The sequence below is a fragment of the Martes martes genome, assembly GCF_963455335.1.
Source record: "Martes martes genome assembly, chromosome: 1".
NCBI lineage: Eukaryota > Metazoa > Chordata > Mammalia > Carnivora > Mustelidae > Martes > Martes martes.
Window position 1 is genome coordinate 30,828,872 of NC_137888.1, and position 16,240 is coordinate 30,845,111.

Sequence of the window (16,240 nt, forward strand, 5' to 3'; positions counted from 1 at the left end):
ATACTTTATCAAGGGGAGGCCTTATTTCATATTTAAATATTTATAGTATTTGCCAGTTCATTGTGCATCGAAGACATTGATCTAACTTCAAAAGTCTAGCACAGAAACTGAACTGACTGCTGAGAACATATTTATCCTTAACACAACACAATGAATAATATCATGCTGTCATTATTTGGTCGTTTTGTGGGTACAAACTGCATTAATTCTACTTGAGTCCATGTCAAAACAGTTATTATAGCTTCAAACTACCAATCAAATATTCAAGGTCATTTTTTCCAGTCTGTCATTGAATAGATATTTACTGAGATCTGTATTAGGAACTGCAGGGAAAGAATCCACTTTCAAGAATCTGATCTACAGAGGCAAGACTTACATGTATTTTAAAATTGAATAACAATCCCAAGAACATTGCAAGTTGATTCAGGACAAAGTGCTGACCAACCAGGTCTCTTGCTCTCCTCGCCCTGCTCCCCTTTATTATAATTTAAGAACACAGGAATGATATATTGGAAATAAAAAGGAATATTAAGTGTTAGGGCCGATTTAATGTTAAAACCTGTTTAACTATTAGGGCCTGCTTAGCCAGAGCGACTCATATTGCCTAGGTAGCCATATTGTTGTTTACATCCACGGACTTCATTCCAGGAATAAACGCCCCAGTAGTTTCTGGTATCGGTTCTGGGTATCGATTCTGGGAGTAAACATCCTAACAATAGAAGCCACGTACCTTGAGGTCTGCCGTTATGCTCTATAAAACCAGCCTGTGAGATCAGGACAGGGTCGCTCTCTTTGGAGGCGGCCCTGGCCGGTCAGTCTGACTTCTAATGCTTGGCATAGAATAAAGCTTTGCATAATTTTCACTTTATCTCAGTCTCGTTCCTTTGATCACAGACCCCAACATTAAGAAATTTTAATTTTTTCCTTCAAACATACCTTTCAAATGGTACTGCTCTATATCAAGCTTAAAAATGGTGCAACATGTGTTTCTTTACAATTCTGAAAGACAATCATTTGCAGCTTCTCTCTCTCTGTATGTGCGTGTTCATCAGCTCTCCACAAACTGAGTTCAAATGAGATCATGTGTCTAAGAGCAAATTGAAAAATAACAGCAACAAAACCTGAGGGTTCTGAGTGGCACATACTAAAAGACTTCTAAGCTGGAAAACTATTTGTATTCTAAGACTCCCATAATCTCCAGTTCTCCAAAGCACTGGAGCTAAACATCCCGCAGATGCAGGATCTTCTGAACGTCCACACCAACCAGGCAAGTGCCTGGCCTCCTTAGGGTCTCCACTGCCCTGCAGTTTGAGATGGTCACTCAGAACCCCAGTTTTCTGTGTAGGCGTGCCTTGCGCATCCAACTTCCTACACAGCCTGGCATCTTTAAAAGGAAGAACTTCTCACTCTACTGGGGTCACAGTTATTGGATATTTTGAGTTTGTTTGCCAAATTATACGCCTGTGGTCAATCAAGGGCCCCCCCAGAAAAGGAGAAGCACTGCAATTGGACAGCTCCATCTAGGGAAGCCTCCAGTACCAGGCCCATCATAAGCCAAAGGCATCTTACCTTATTCAGCTCTTAAGTCTTCTCCCTTTGTCTCCTGTCATCTACTCATCAGCCCAGATTCCCAGTTTTGTTTTGTTTTTGTTTTTTTTTTCCTAAGTTTAATTTTATTTCAAAGTGCTCACAGCCATTTTCTGGAACCTAACAGAGATAGTTAGGACCTTGATCCTATTAGTCCAGAAAACTGTTGTGTTCCTATGCAAATCTGAGCCACTTTTCCACCATCTCCTACACACACACACACACACACACACACACACACACACACAATTTTACATACCAGGAGGCTCCATGGGTGAAACCTTGACTGAATCACTAAAGTTTTCTTTTTCTTTCTTTCTTTTTTTTTTTTTTTAAAGACTTTATTTATTTATTTGTCAGAGAGAAAGAGAGAGAGAGCACAAGCAGGGGGAGTGGCAGGCAGAGAGAGAAGCAGACTCTGCTGTGTGTGTCTCCATCCCAGGACCCTGGGATCATGCCTTGAGCCAAAGGCAGATGCTCAAACTGACTGAGCCACCCAGGCATCCCTAAAGACTCTTCTGAGTGAGGCCTCTCATTTGCCTTTTTTAAAAGATTTATTTATTTATTTTGAGAGAGAGAGAGAAAGAGAGAGAGTGTGTGTGTGTGTGAGTGGTGGGAGGGGCAGACAGAGAGTGGGGAGAGAGAGAATCTCAAGCAGACTCCCTACTGAGGGCAGAGCCGGCAGGAGCTTGGTCTCGGGACCCTGATCTCATGACCTAGCCTAAAACAACAGTTGGATACTTAACCAACCAAGCCACCCAGGGGCCCCTCACTTGTCTTTTATTTGATGAACAGAAAGGGTACTCAAACTGACCTATAAAGATAAAATAAGGTTAACCTAATTAACTTAAAATGATTCTGGTAGACAGACTGAACTGAAGATACTCAGTTAAACTTCCCAACACAAACCTAACTGCTCCTGAAAATTCATTCCTTTTATTTCAGAAATGCTGTTATTTTATTCTGTTTTCTTATACTGATCCCATCTTTTAAGCATAAGTGTATCTCCTATCCTTCACCTTTGTACTTGTGCTAGATTAAAAACTCTATCATTTTCTACCCCTTCCAATGAGAGATGGAGTCTAATTCTACTTCCTTTTGGCCAGCCTTACTTGTTTGACCAACAAAATGTGGTAGAAATGTTTTTATTGGTTTTTGTAAACTTCCAAGCATTAGTCACGAGGAGCCTTCTGCCTGGGGGAGCCAACTGTCAGGTAAAAAGTCCAACCTCCATGAGACTGGCATGCTTTGAGGAAATCTAAGCAAGGCTGCATGAAGACTGAAAGGTTCCCAGCCAGTCCCAGCTTTCAGCCATCTTGGACCTCCAGTTTTAAGAAATGCAACCTGGGGGCACCTGGGTGGCTCAGTGGGTTAAAGCCTCTGCCTTCGGCTCAGGTCATGGTCCCAGGGTCCTGGGATCGAGCCCCGTATCCGGCTCTCTGCTCAGCGGGGAGCCTGCTTCCCCCTCTCTCTCTGCCTGCCTCTCTGCCTACTTGTGATCTCTGTCAAATAAATAAACAAAATCTAAAAAAGAAAGAAAGAAAGAAAGAAAGAAAGAGAAAGAAAGAAAGAAAGAAAGAAAGAAAGAAAGAAAGAAAGAAAGGCAACGTGGAAAACCAAGGAGCACAAGTGACAGGATCAAAGACTCATAATCTTACCACAAATATCTAACTTAAATCCATAGTATAAGAGCTTCCTGTGGCTGCTGTAACCAATTATCACAAACTTGGTGGCTTAAAACAATAGAAATGTATCCTCTCAAAATTCTGGAGGCCATGTATGTGAAAGCGGTGTAATAGAGACAAAATCAGGTGTCAGCAGGGCCATATACTGCCTTCTTCCTTGCCTCTTCCTGCTTCAGAGAGCAACGAGCATTCCTTGGCTTATGGTCACGTCACTCCCATTTCTGCCCCCATCTTCACAACACCTTCTCTCTCCAAGTGTCTGTATGAAATCGCCTCAGTCTTGCTCTGATAAGAACCCACACAACTACATTTAGGGCCCACTCAGATAATCCAGAGTAATCTCCGTACCTTAAAATCCTTAACTTAATAATGTATTTTGCCATATAAGGTATCATTTACAGGTTCCAAAGATGAGGGCCTGATATTTGGGGGGACATTTTTCATTCTACCACTAAACACGTTATATCCTTTATTCCCATTTACATCATGCATCACAACAACCCTCAGACTCGCAACTCACCCTGCCGCTCCTATATTCTATAAGATTCTATACCTGCCCCCTTGCTTCTGCTTCTTTCTTCCAGCCTCCACAACCTCTATAAGACTTCCACACTGCCTTCTGGAATCCATGGATGATTATCAGCAATTTCCTCTCTGTATTTGGTCTTTGCTTCGAAATTCCCATTTACCTTTTTGCTCTAATGGAAACATGGCTATCTATTAAGACCACTGATTTCCCACGTCTTCTCAAGTGGTCACCGATCTGTCTCCTATCTTCATACCACTGAGCATTGAAATGTTTCCCTTTGCTACTCTTAGATCATGCATCTTCCTTCTTCCTCAAAATTCATCCTCTGAATCATCACTTCATATCACTGACTACTTTTCATTTTTTGCTAATATCAACTGATCTTCTATATATTTTTCTTAGTTTCTGCAATGCTACTGCAGTCTTCAATACTGGCCATTTCAACATGTACATATGTGGTCTTCCAACACATTGACTTCTTAGTTTTATAAGCCTCATTTGTTCAATGACCTTGTCTTCTGCTCTATGTCAGGCATATACTTTAATATCCTTAATCTTGTTTTTATAAATAATTGCAACCTTTCCACAGTCTCAATTTCAGGAATCCTACTCTTTCAATATTATGCCTTCTCTTTGAGCTCATTCCCTTCAATACTCTAACACTAAGCTCTTTCAACTACACAGAGACCTGCAATTTATTGATCTTTAATGTTTCTACTGTCACTTACTCTTAACAACACTCATCTCCTCAGCCAGTTTAAATTCTGGGATCTAGGGGCGCCTGGGTGGCTCAGTGGGTTAAAGCCCCTGCCTTCGGCTCAGGTCATGATCCCAGGGTCCTGGGATTGGGCCCTGCATCGGGCTCTCTGCTCAGCAGGAAGCCTGCTCCTCCTCTCTCTCTGTCTGCCTCTCTGCCTACTTGTGATCTCTGTCAAATAAATAAATAAAATCTTTAAAAAAAAAATTCTGGGATCTATCTCTTACATCCTCCACTTATTTGATCCTCTCCCTCTTCTTCATTCTTGCTTGGCCAAACAAATTTTTCATTTTTTTCAGGCTTTTATGAAGGTGGCTATAGGGAAGTTCACAACCACCCTGACTGCTGGTTCTATAAATTCCTGATGATAAACATATTGTATACCCTTAATGCTAACAAGCAATCAACTAGTCTATTCAATCGCCTACTGTTTAAAAAATTGTTTTATACCTTCCCTCTCTTTTCAAAACCAAAACATCTTCTCCTTCCTGCTTACCGTCAGCCAATAACTTTCTATATGACTCAGAAAAACAGAAGGCATCAAAAGGACTTCTATAAATTGATAGCACCATATCTACCGATGAAGCAGCATCTATACCCACATACTATCTCTCTTGGTGTTATTATGGATTTTGCATTCATGTCTCTATCTAAAATAAGTCCCTTGACTTGTGTTCTATGTTCCAACCTCTCCCAAGTTACTCAAGGACTTTGCTTTAGCAATTCTTTCCTCTCTCTTCTAACCATCAATTTTTCTTTCTCTGTTGGATCATATACCACCACACAAACCTACTGTTAGTTCTCCCATCTATATATATATATATACACACACACACACACACACACACACACACACACATATGCATATATATGTGTGTATATATATATATATATACTCTTCTCCTGCTTCCCAATAGCTATCGTTTGATTTCTTAAGTTCACCATCTCAGCATACTTCCTCCAAAGAGCTGCCTAATTTTGTTGTCTCCAGATTGTCTCCTCTCCTAAATGCATTTCAGTCATGTGTTTAATCCTGCCACTCCACCAACACTGCTCTCATTAACATCATAAGTGCACTTCATATTGCTAAAGTCAGGTGTAACTTCTCAATCCTCTCCTTACTTGACCTATCAGTAGAATAATCCGATGTGCACTGGAGAGTCCTGGTTTACATGTGTTGTTGTTGTTGTTGTTGTTGTTGTTTTTCTTTAGTATAATCTATAGTGTCTAATTTCATTCTCAAAGCATCCTGATTTGGATGTTAATTATATAGTCACCCTACCTGTTAATAGCATTGTACAGAGCTGATTGGTCTTTTCATCCTCTAAACCTTTTCTTCACTTTACTTCCATTCTTTTTGTATTCCTCCTTTCTTCATAACTACTCTTTCTCAGACTCATTTACACATCTCTCCTCTTCTCCACAACCTCCCAAAGGGGGAGTCTTGGGCTTAGTACACTGATGTTTTCCCTTCCAGTAGGTAACCACTGCTGAAATATTTAATGTAAGTACCTTAAAAATGAAATGGCGAAGTACTTTAGACAATGATTTATTACTAAGGGAGTCACTTCTCTATGGTAAATGAACCTAAAGCAGAGATTTTTAAAATATTTCAAAGGGTTTGTGAAAGTATCAAGAATTATTTTTGTGTATTTCTTTCCTGTCTTCCCTCCTTTTTTTTTTTTTTTAAGATTTCATTTATTTATTTGAAAGAGAGACAGTGCACACAAGAGTGGGGAGGGAGAGGGGCAGAAGAAGGAGGAGAAAGAGAATACCAAGCAGGCTCCCCACTAAGCACAGAGCCCCACATGGGGCTTGACCCCACAACCCCATGATCCTGAGTCCATGACCTGGATGGAAACCAAGAGGCAGAAGCTCAATGAACTGAGCCAACCAGGGGCCCCATCTTCTTTCTTGACCCATCTATCTTCTCATTTATTTCTTTCCTGTCTCACTTCTTGGTCCCTCTTCCCATTGCCAGTCATAAAAATAAAATATTTCTGACATTATTGTGATCAAAAACAAACCAAAAAATAGGGCACTCAGTTCAATCGAATGGACATATGAGATCTTGCCCTAACTTGGCCAATCTCCTGAGAGTGGAGTTATTAATACTAAATTCCACTGCAACTTTCTTCAGCATAATAAGGGATAAGCACACAGCCTAAAGGGAAAAAAAATTATATATGTATATGTAAAATGCAGATTGGTGCTTTGAATACTATGTATAATCTGCAACCTCATTCTCTCTATCCAGAGCTTTTCATATAATGAAAAGAATACTGTAGAGCTTTGATTGCTCCAATTCTAAAGCAAGTACTTTTTTTCTTTTGTTTATTTTGTTGGTGAAAGGGTAAGGGTGCCTTTAAGAGAGAGGCATGTTGGAAAGCAACCCTTGATATAAATGTAAATTACAACATTCCCACAAATTGTAACATATCATTATCTCGCCCATTCTTTAAAGAAAGAAAAACAAGGCTAATAATCATCCAGTTACATATTGCAATAGAATAGTTTCGGGTTTTTTTATTAGACTATTATATTCACTCATTTATGAATCAAGATGTTTAGAGCTGGAATGGCCCTTTCTGACCTTTTGGATGCCCTAACATGAAGGTTGTTTCTCATTATTGGACAACTGTCTTGTCAGTAGGCTACTCCTTGTCTACATCTTTTATATTGCTATTTCTGTATATTTGGAGAGTAAAAGTCTTGCTTTATTACTTTAATGACTTCGGTTAGTTTTTTCTCTTCATATACTGAACAATTTCACCCAAAATTGGATGATAGGAGTTTGATATTCATTTCTTCCATAAATGTCTCCATTATAGATCAGGACACCATATGGATTAGATGCTTCTTAATTCACAAATGTGGTCCATTAGCACCAGGACTGAAATCTCTTTATATACATTAAGTCTTTCTCCCTCAGTAGTACGTGATGTTTAACTGATCTGTCAAAGTATTTCTTTTATCACATTCTCACTGTCTATTTTTTGTACAAGACCTCATTGTTGAGCAGCCTTTTACTCATGCAAAGAAACCTTATATGCAATTTCCATCCCATTAACTGTTTGAAAGAGATAATCCACATCCTAATGGTGCTGAACAGTAAACCACAGCCAGTTCTGAGTTGCTGTCTGATCTTTTGTGCGGCTATCTTTCGACCCTTTCTGATATCTCAGCCATCTTTCTCTTTAGACCTTTGACCATTTGCCTAAAAAGATTCTGGACTAGCTGTAACTTGTTTGGATGGAGAGGTAGCTGCCATATTTCAAATTATTTGTTATAAAAAGAGGTAATTCAAAAAAAGGAGAGGTAATTTTAAATAGGATTTTAGTGGATAACTCAAGTATTATGAATGTGAAATATCTGTACTTATTATCAAACTTGTTGATTAAGACTTTATAGATATCATTAAAAATATAGGACCTGTTGTTGAATATTTAATTTCTCAGCTTTGACATCAGTCCCACATTTATAATTTAACACTTCTAAGTTATATGTGTGTGGGATAACTACTTAACCACTCAGTGTTTCAGCTTCTTCATCTATCAGTTTATATCTACATTATAGAGTGCTTATAAGAGGAAAATCAGTTAAGGCATACAGAGCTGAAAGCCTGGCACACAGTGGGACTATCTAGTGGCATTTATTCTCAGTAATTAAAACATCTAGGTCATGGAACCCTAATACTGTCCTTCAGAATTGCAGTGTGGACAGTATTTTAATTGCTTCAAGTATTACTCATTGTCCTTCCTATTTGACCAGTTTTTATGATGGTATTGATTTATCCTGGAATGAATGGAGTTGTTGACATGAGGGTCTGGGCCACCCAGGCTATGACTTTGTAACTGTCTTTGTCCAAACAGGGACTTCTTGGTTTCCATTAGTATCCTCTCCATATGGATTTCTGGTCACATTTCTGATGTAAAAATGCTTGCATACATCTGCTTGCCAACATTTCATATTGTTCAGAGTAAATTTCCAATTATAATCTTATAGTGCCATAAATATATAATATGCTTGATCATCCAAGGATATATTTTTTCTCTTAAAAATAGAACTGAGAACTTCACAGCCCATAGTATGGTAGATCTCATCTAGGCAGTGCAAATATTCTGGTGACTTCAACTGTCACCGTGTAATATCTAAATTCACATTGCCTTTATTTGATTTAATTTTTTTTTTTTTACAAAAGGTAAATTACAGGTTAAATGAGTCCATTCCTAAGTAAATATATTTTATAGTTTTAGATCTCAAATTACCTACCAAATATTAGTTTAAAATTGCAAATACATTCAAGGTATATTAGAGAATTAGCTCTTTCTTTGTACTGCTGCCAAATTTTCAGTTTGTAGTTCATGACATCACTAACACCTAAAACTGTGTGGAACATATGGAGTCAGGATGTAGTCAGAAAGAACAGAAGCAAAATAAACCAATTACAAAGCTAGTCCTGAGTTCCATTTACATTTGAAAAATTAAATCCTATACTAGCAGACTTCTGAAATCACTGAGTGACCTTGTAGAGCTAAAGCTTTCAAAAAACAAAATGAGTAAGACAGGCAGAGAGGAAACATAAAAGAAAAAGAATGAGAAAATGCCCAGAAAGTAATAGACACAGTAAAAGCAGAGACCAAAATGTGCTTTTAAAAACGATTTTGAGATTAAGAAGTTGTCAATGAACAAAAAAATCGAGTTTTTAAAAGCTTGGAGAATACTATATACCTGATTTATTTCTTTCAACTTCAAATGTATCTAATGCTGTTAAGATAAACAAAAGTTATAATCAAAAGCAGCAAATTTCAGATCTAACAGGAACTTAAATTAGTTTAGGCTCTTTTGCAAGTAAGAAATTAAATTATTTAAAACTGAAGTTACTTGCATAGATAGGCTGTGAAAGCTGTTGCTTGCTGGTTCTAGAACATTCTCTCTCCACAACTTCCTTCCTCCTGACTTCTGATTCTGACCCCCATTTACAGCAATGCCATGTTCCCCTGGATGTAGCAATGGTCCAAATATCCCATGAAAATCAATCAGAACTTTTCTTGTGCTCTCGCTTTGGACACTGAAAGAAAGAAGGTCTTTCCCCTTGAGTTATAATCTTGGATTGTAAGAATGGGTTAGCATAAGAACGGCCATCTCAAAGGCTGGGAAGCCATTTTACTGAGTTGAGGGAAGAGGGACTAGGAGAAGCTTGAAAAACAAGTTTTGAAAAAGAAGCTTGAAAAACAAGTTTTGAACAACAAGTTTTGAACAAGTTTTGAAAAACAAGTCAATCATAAGCACCAGAATGAGGACGGCTGTGACACAGACCAGATGCACTGGTAAAGAGCTAATCTCACTAAACCACCAGTGAGTGACGCAAAAGTAAACCGTCAGAGTGGGGAGCCAGATATGAATGTAGCTATGGAAAATTACTGTGTGTTAAGTGCTTTGAAAATGCTATATAAACCCTTGGCTTTGAGTACTTGGGGTCCTTGCTGAAACCTGCTGTGCCGGGCAGATACTCGGACCCCAGCTAGCTGGAAATAAACCTCCCTGTGTGACTTGCATTATCGAGAGTATTCTCTGTCTAATTGAGGGGTGGTCGACTCCGTACCCTAACAGGATCTGTCAGTATTCTTAAGTTCCTAATCACAAGAGGTAACTCCCCTGTAAAAACATTTTTTGTTGTTTTTTGTTTTCCATTTTTTGTCCTTGAGTCCCGCTATGCTTAAAGTCAGCTTCAACCAGAAACTTCCAAGAGTTAAAGTCCATTAGTTCTCTATTAATTTGTACAACTTTGTAATGAGTCTCTGTCAATTGCAACCAAAAGTGTCCTGTCTAAATGCATGCCTATATTAGTGTATGTCCTTCAGAAGTACAGTCTGGATAGCATTTTTATAGCTACAAATAAAATTTCTTTGTCATCTTTCTTTTGACTCATTTTTATAATGGTATTGATCTATTCTGGGATGTCTGTGTGGCCACATAAGTGTTTCCAGATCTAGTTTGAGAACGTAGGACTTCTAAAACCATTATCCTTTTATTATAGAGCAAATAGTCTCTTTCCTCATGTTGCAGGGAGGACATCTTTCTCTACACTTCTAGTTAACTGGCTAAACCCATGAATCATACTGATAAAAGACAGATTAGCAACAGGAAAAAAGAAAGTTTTAATTATTACACACACATGAACATTTCGCAAAGAGAAATAAGATTCAAGGATACGGTAAGATGATTAAGGCTTATATATCATCTTAAGCTACATAAAGAAAAAGGGTTTGGGGGCTTCTGGGTCAGAGAGGCAAGTTATGGCAGAGTGAAGGAGGAAATGTAAGGTCAGTAAGAGTGTCTTAATTTGCAGACAAGAGTCTCTTAGGTGATGAGAATAGTCTCAGGAGTATTTCTCTTCCAGTCAAGAAGACAGCTTTACAAATGTAAATTTCCTTTATAAATGTAAATTTCCTTTACAAAAGGGGAAATTCATACTTTATTTTTAGGCAGTTTAGAGAAGATAAAGAGATTTGCCTGTATCCTCCTTCTTTATTGTCTTTAGCTCAAAATAATTATTGTTCCAAAGTGACACATTTTGTGGTGGCACATTCTGGTATCCTTTAACGTCTTAAATGCATGAATTTGTTGAGTATCCTGAATCAATTTCAAAAGTTGAACTTGTTCAAAAATACATAATCCTAGCTCTGTACTAGGTTTTGGAGGATAAACAATTTATGTAGGTATTCTTGGCTAATTTTAACAACCACCTTATTATATAGATTGATCATCTCTATGTTTAAAGGTAAAATAGCAGGATTAAACAAATTAGAGTTAAGACTGACAAAAATTCCTTCCACTCTAGCATATATAGATCTATAATTTCTATTTTCTATGTTATTATAGGAAAAGAAAAAAAATTTCCTCTACCCGTCTTAGGTTCTCTGACTGGAGCCCTATAAATTAGAACGGCAAAGACAGATTAACAAGAGAAAAAACAGAAATTTACTAATATTGCATCATGTATATACACATGAGATCACCCAGTAATGAACAGAGTAAAGGGGTGGATAGAATTTTCACCTGCATATCATGTTAGGTTGAACAAAGGAAAAGATGTTTTGCGCTTCAGGGCATAAAGGCACATTAAAGAAAGATGACAGGGAAAAGTTTGGTAAAGAAGAGTTGTATAGCAAGATTTGTTACATAGATTTAAGTCACGGACTTCTTGATGAGTTGCTAAGAATTCTCCCCTCCCTACTGTGGGAGAGGAAGACATCTCTACAAACGGAAATTTCCTTTATAAATGGAACTTTTCTTAAATTCAATTTACTTTGCAAAAGGAAAACTTATTTTGGTTTTTAGAGATTTTCTTGTATCTTCTGAGTCTCAGTGGCCTTCAGCTCGAAATAATCATATGTCAACCAAGGCATATTTGGAGTGCATATTCTGGTATCCCTCAATATGATATACAAATATGAAGATGATATTATAGTTGAATCCAGAAACTATTTTCATCATCTGGAACACTGATTATAATTGTATCTATATTATTCCCTCCTTCCTATCTATAAGATGCTTGTAAGTTCTACCGCATTTGATCTTTTTATTAAGTTAGATAAAACTGTACTGGACTCTTTAAGTGTTGCACAGTTCAAGTGTATTCCCTAAAATTCTAAATAAAAACCTGTCTCATTCTGAAATTTGATTCTATTCTCCCAGTATTTTACCTATCATATTCCATTGACATAGGTTTACAGGATATGCCAGACTAAAAATCATTTTTACAGATCTTTTCTTAACTCAAATTTATGTCCCAGAGAGATCATTTATTATATTAAATTTATATTTATTCCAATGATCATATATATGAGACCAATTTTATAATTTGTGTGTATAGATATATACACACGTATACATATGTATATACACACACACATACATGTATAAAATATATAATGCATAAAATTATATATTATGAGACACTTTTTATCCTGTAGAGTTTTATCACATAAACAAAGTAAAGAGAATTTTCTATTAGCAGATGTCACTGTCAGTAAGCCCTCTTGCTTCACTATAGAGCCCAACAGTTATTTCTTCTTGCACTTTCTTGAGACATTGACAATGACTAGAATATTCCAACTACCAGACCAGAAAAGCCCTGATACCAGGAAAATGCCCCACCCCACACATCCCCTTCCCTGGCCATGATCATAAGCTGAACACATACGGCTCCTGACTCATGATCATGTGCTCTCTGCCTGTTCTCCTCCACAAACCCCCTTGAACCTCTTTCTATAAACTCTAGGTATCCATCTTGCAGGCAGAGAGATCAGCTGTTAGGGCGTGAGCTTGCCACTTCCCCTAGCTTCTGGTATCTAAAATAAATTTCTCCCTTTCTCTTTTCCAACCTTCCTTGAGTTATTGGCTTCTCTTACAGTGAGTATATGTGAGTTTGTTCAGCAACAGTGTCGACAAACTCAGTTAGGAGCTATGCTTCTAATTTGTCCAGCCTCCTCTGGATTCCCTGGGATGAAGCAGTTAGCAGGGGAAGTGCGCCAGGGCTCACCCATTCATTTCCTAACCTAGCAGCTATGATAGATCCTTCAATAATATCACTTTTCAGCTGTGTTCATCTGAAAAGTAATGAATTAATATTACTTAGCCACAGGCCATTTTCATTTTTTAACAATCCATAGTTTGTATTGAAGAGGAAGAATTTCCTCTGCCCCTCAAGGTTCTTCTAGCTAGACGAAGAATCTCATTGACAGTGAAGAAGAGAGGGAGGTTCTTTCTCACAAAATCGAAGAATTAATTTCACAGACAAAGGAGAGTGAGTATAGAGATAGAATTTTAAGGAAGAATACAGAAAAATCTCTCAGGAGTGAGAGGGGTCTCAACAGGGTTGCCAATGTGGGCCTCCACCAGACAGTCTTTTATTTAGAGCTGACCAAGGAACTTGTGGCCTTAACATTCTTGTGGCGTCTTGGTTTGAGTAAGGACTGGTGATAATACCTTTAAGGCTTACTTCTTCTTTGGGGTCTGGTTATTCTTTGTAGGTCACAATGTGACTGCCATAAAAAGACCCTACCTCTGACACCCAGGGCAGGGTGGTCTGGTTTGTTATTTATCTCTTAAGTATTCAATGATACCCTTCAGATATATATCAGTGGGTCAGGATGATTGCCAACATGTATCTTGGGGTGGGGATGGAGGGGGGAAGGGTTGAGATAAAGGAAATTTCCAAAGGAATTTTCATATGTTAAAGTAGACTTACAGGATCCTGAGTGTCAGGCTAAGACTGCCTTTTGTCCTTAGTAAAGTATCAACATCCAGCAGTTGGGTCCCTCAGGGAATATCACTCTGTTTCAAGGACTTGTCAATGGGGTGTAAATAGTATGGAAATTTAATAATTTTTCTTCTTCCTTTGTTTCCCACATCAACAGGAGACAGATTAACAAGAGAAAATCAAAATTAATAGTGTATGTATGAGGAATCCACACAGACATGGAAATTCCAGACAAGCAACATGATGCTTATTTGAGCTAAGGAGAGGAGGAGGGGGCCTGAGCAGGAAGATGAAAGGAGATGTCTAGAAAACAAAATTTGCCCTATTATGCAGATAACTTTCTTAGGTAAAGAGGCATCTTTGTTAATACCTCTCTTGCTGGTATAAGCAGGCAGTTGAGGAGGTAGAAAAGAGCTTTCTCTGAATCTGCTGGGTTTTGGATTGTTTTTAACTCGAAATAATGCTCATGTCAAAGTGGCCTATCTTGGAGGACATGCCCTCAGCCCCTACACTTGTAAAAGTGAGCAAGTATTTATTGCACAATCTCTAGGGATCACTGAATTTTACTAAGAATTTGAAGTGAGTTTCCCAAATCAATGTGTTATTTGTGCTCATCCAATAACTCAATTCTCAGCCCTGAAATAAATGTTTCTTTTTTTCTAAATAGAGAAAGTGAGTATACTGATTGTTGGCATTTGAAATAATCTGGTTGTTATTAACGTTCTCCTTTAGATTAACATCCTTGTCATTATTTTTCTAGAACAGACATAAACTAAGTCCTCTTTGAAAGACCAAATGTTTGTCTAGATGATTAGGTTTAAATGTGAATTCAGTTTAATTACTCTATTCAAATTCTAATGAAAATCCTCTTTGATTTTTTCTTTTGTTTTTAATTTAACCCATGAGGTAAAAGTAGATGGTTAAGCATAAAATGTTTTTCAAATTTTCTACTACCTATATTATTTAATTAGATTGGAGAGAAGAGAGAAGGATGTTCTTCCAGCTCCAGAAATATTACAAACAAGATGATATAAACACCTAGAAACTCTAAATCACATGTTATAATTATTATTTCAAAGTAATAGTGAAGTTTATAAAAAATAAGGAAAATACCCTGGGGATATAAATGCATATAAATGTTGAACATCATATTAAATCTGGTAAGTTGGACTGATGAGCCATCCAAGTCTAGGTAATCTTGGGCTTCCACAAGGTAAAAAGTTAGAATTAACATTCCCCACAAAAATTCCAGACTCTCTCACAACTCTGAGATGGGCTCATCCTCAGGAAAAGTTGTAACTAGTAAAAAGAAAAGAAGCAACTGTGTGTAGGTGAGGAGGGAGATGGGGGGGGTGGGTGGGAAAGAGAGAGAGAAGAAAGGGAGGAAAGGATGAAGGGAGAGAAGAAAGTTAGTTTGCATGCAAAGGGTTTTGTCATATTAGCCTGGGCTTATAATGAAGAAAGGTTTCTCAGCTGGGATGCCATAACCAGAGATCTGGTATCATACAAGTCTTCAGGGTTAGAGTTTATGTTATCTACACAATTCAGAGATTACCCCAAGAGAGCAACCTGGGGAAAAAAAAAAAAAAAAAAAGTCTTCATCTGGTAATACCTCAAGGGCACTTGGCAGAAGCAAAGACAAAACTCTTTGAAGGAAAATGCATTCAACCCAAATTTATGAATTACAACAGATAAAGTCCCACTTAGAAGAGCATACATTAATTTAGTCCCATACACTGTTCTGGTATTGAGAATATACAACGAACAAAGTAGACCAGAAATAAGTTCTGATGGAATAAACTGATCTTTTATTTTAAAATATTCTGCCTATATTGTAAATGTTTTTATATTTTATTTTTCGACTTCTAGGTGTTCCAAGTTTGATCATGTCTCTCTTTTATAGTTATAAGAAAACAAATAATAAATGTGATTTTAAAATAATGATCATAAAAAAAATAGTGATCCTAGATTTTATGTCCTAAATACACTGGAGAGAAACAGGACAAGAAGAGAGATGAATTAGGGGTTATTTCAACAAGTCAAAAGAAAGAAGACAGTTTGGAACAGACTGGTAACAGTATAATCTTGGAAAATATTTTAAAGGTAGAGACAATGGGATTTACTTACTATCATATGTGGGACATGAAAGAGAAATTATTTAAAGAAGAAGTCAAGAATTTGACTTGAAGAAAAAGCGACAAAAAATTAAGTAATCATTCACTTGAATATGGAGGATGGAGGGGAAGCAGATTTAAGGAAAATAGAACTGAGTTTCAGAAATACTACATTTGGGATGCTCAGTGACTTCCAATAAAGATCTTGAATAAGTATTTAGATATGCAAATTTAGTGTTAGATGTAGAGGTTCAGAATGGAGATACTGAATTGGGAGTTGTCAATGTGCAAGATATTTGA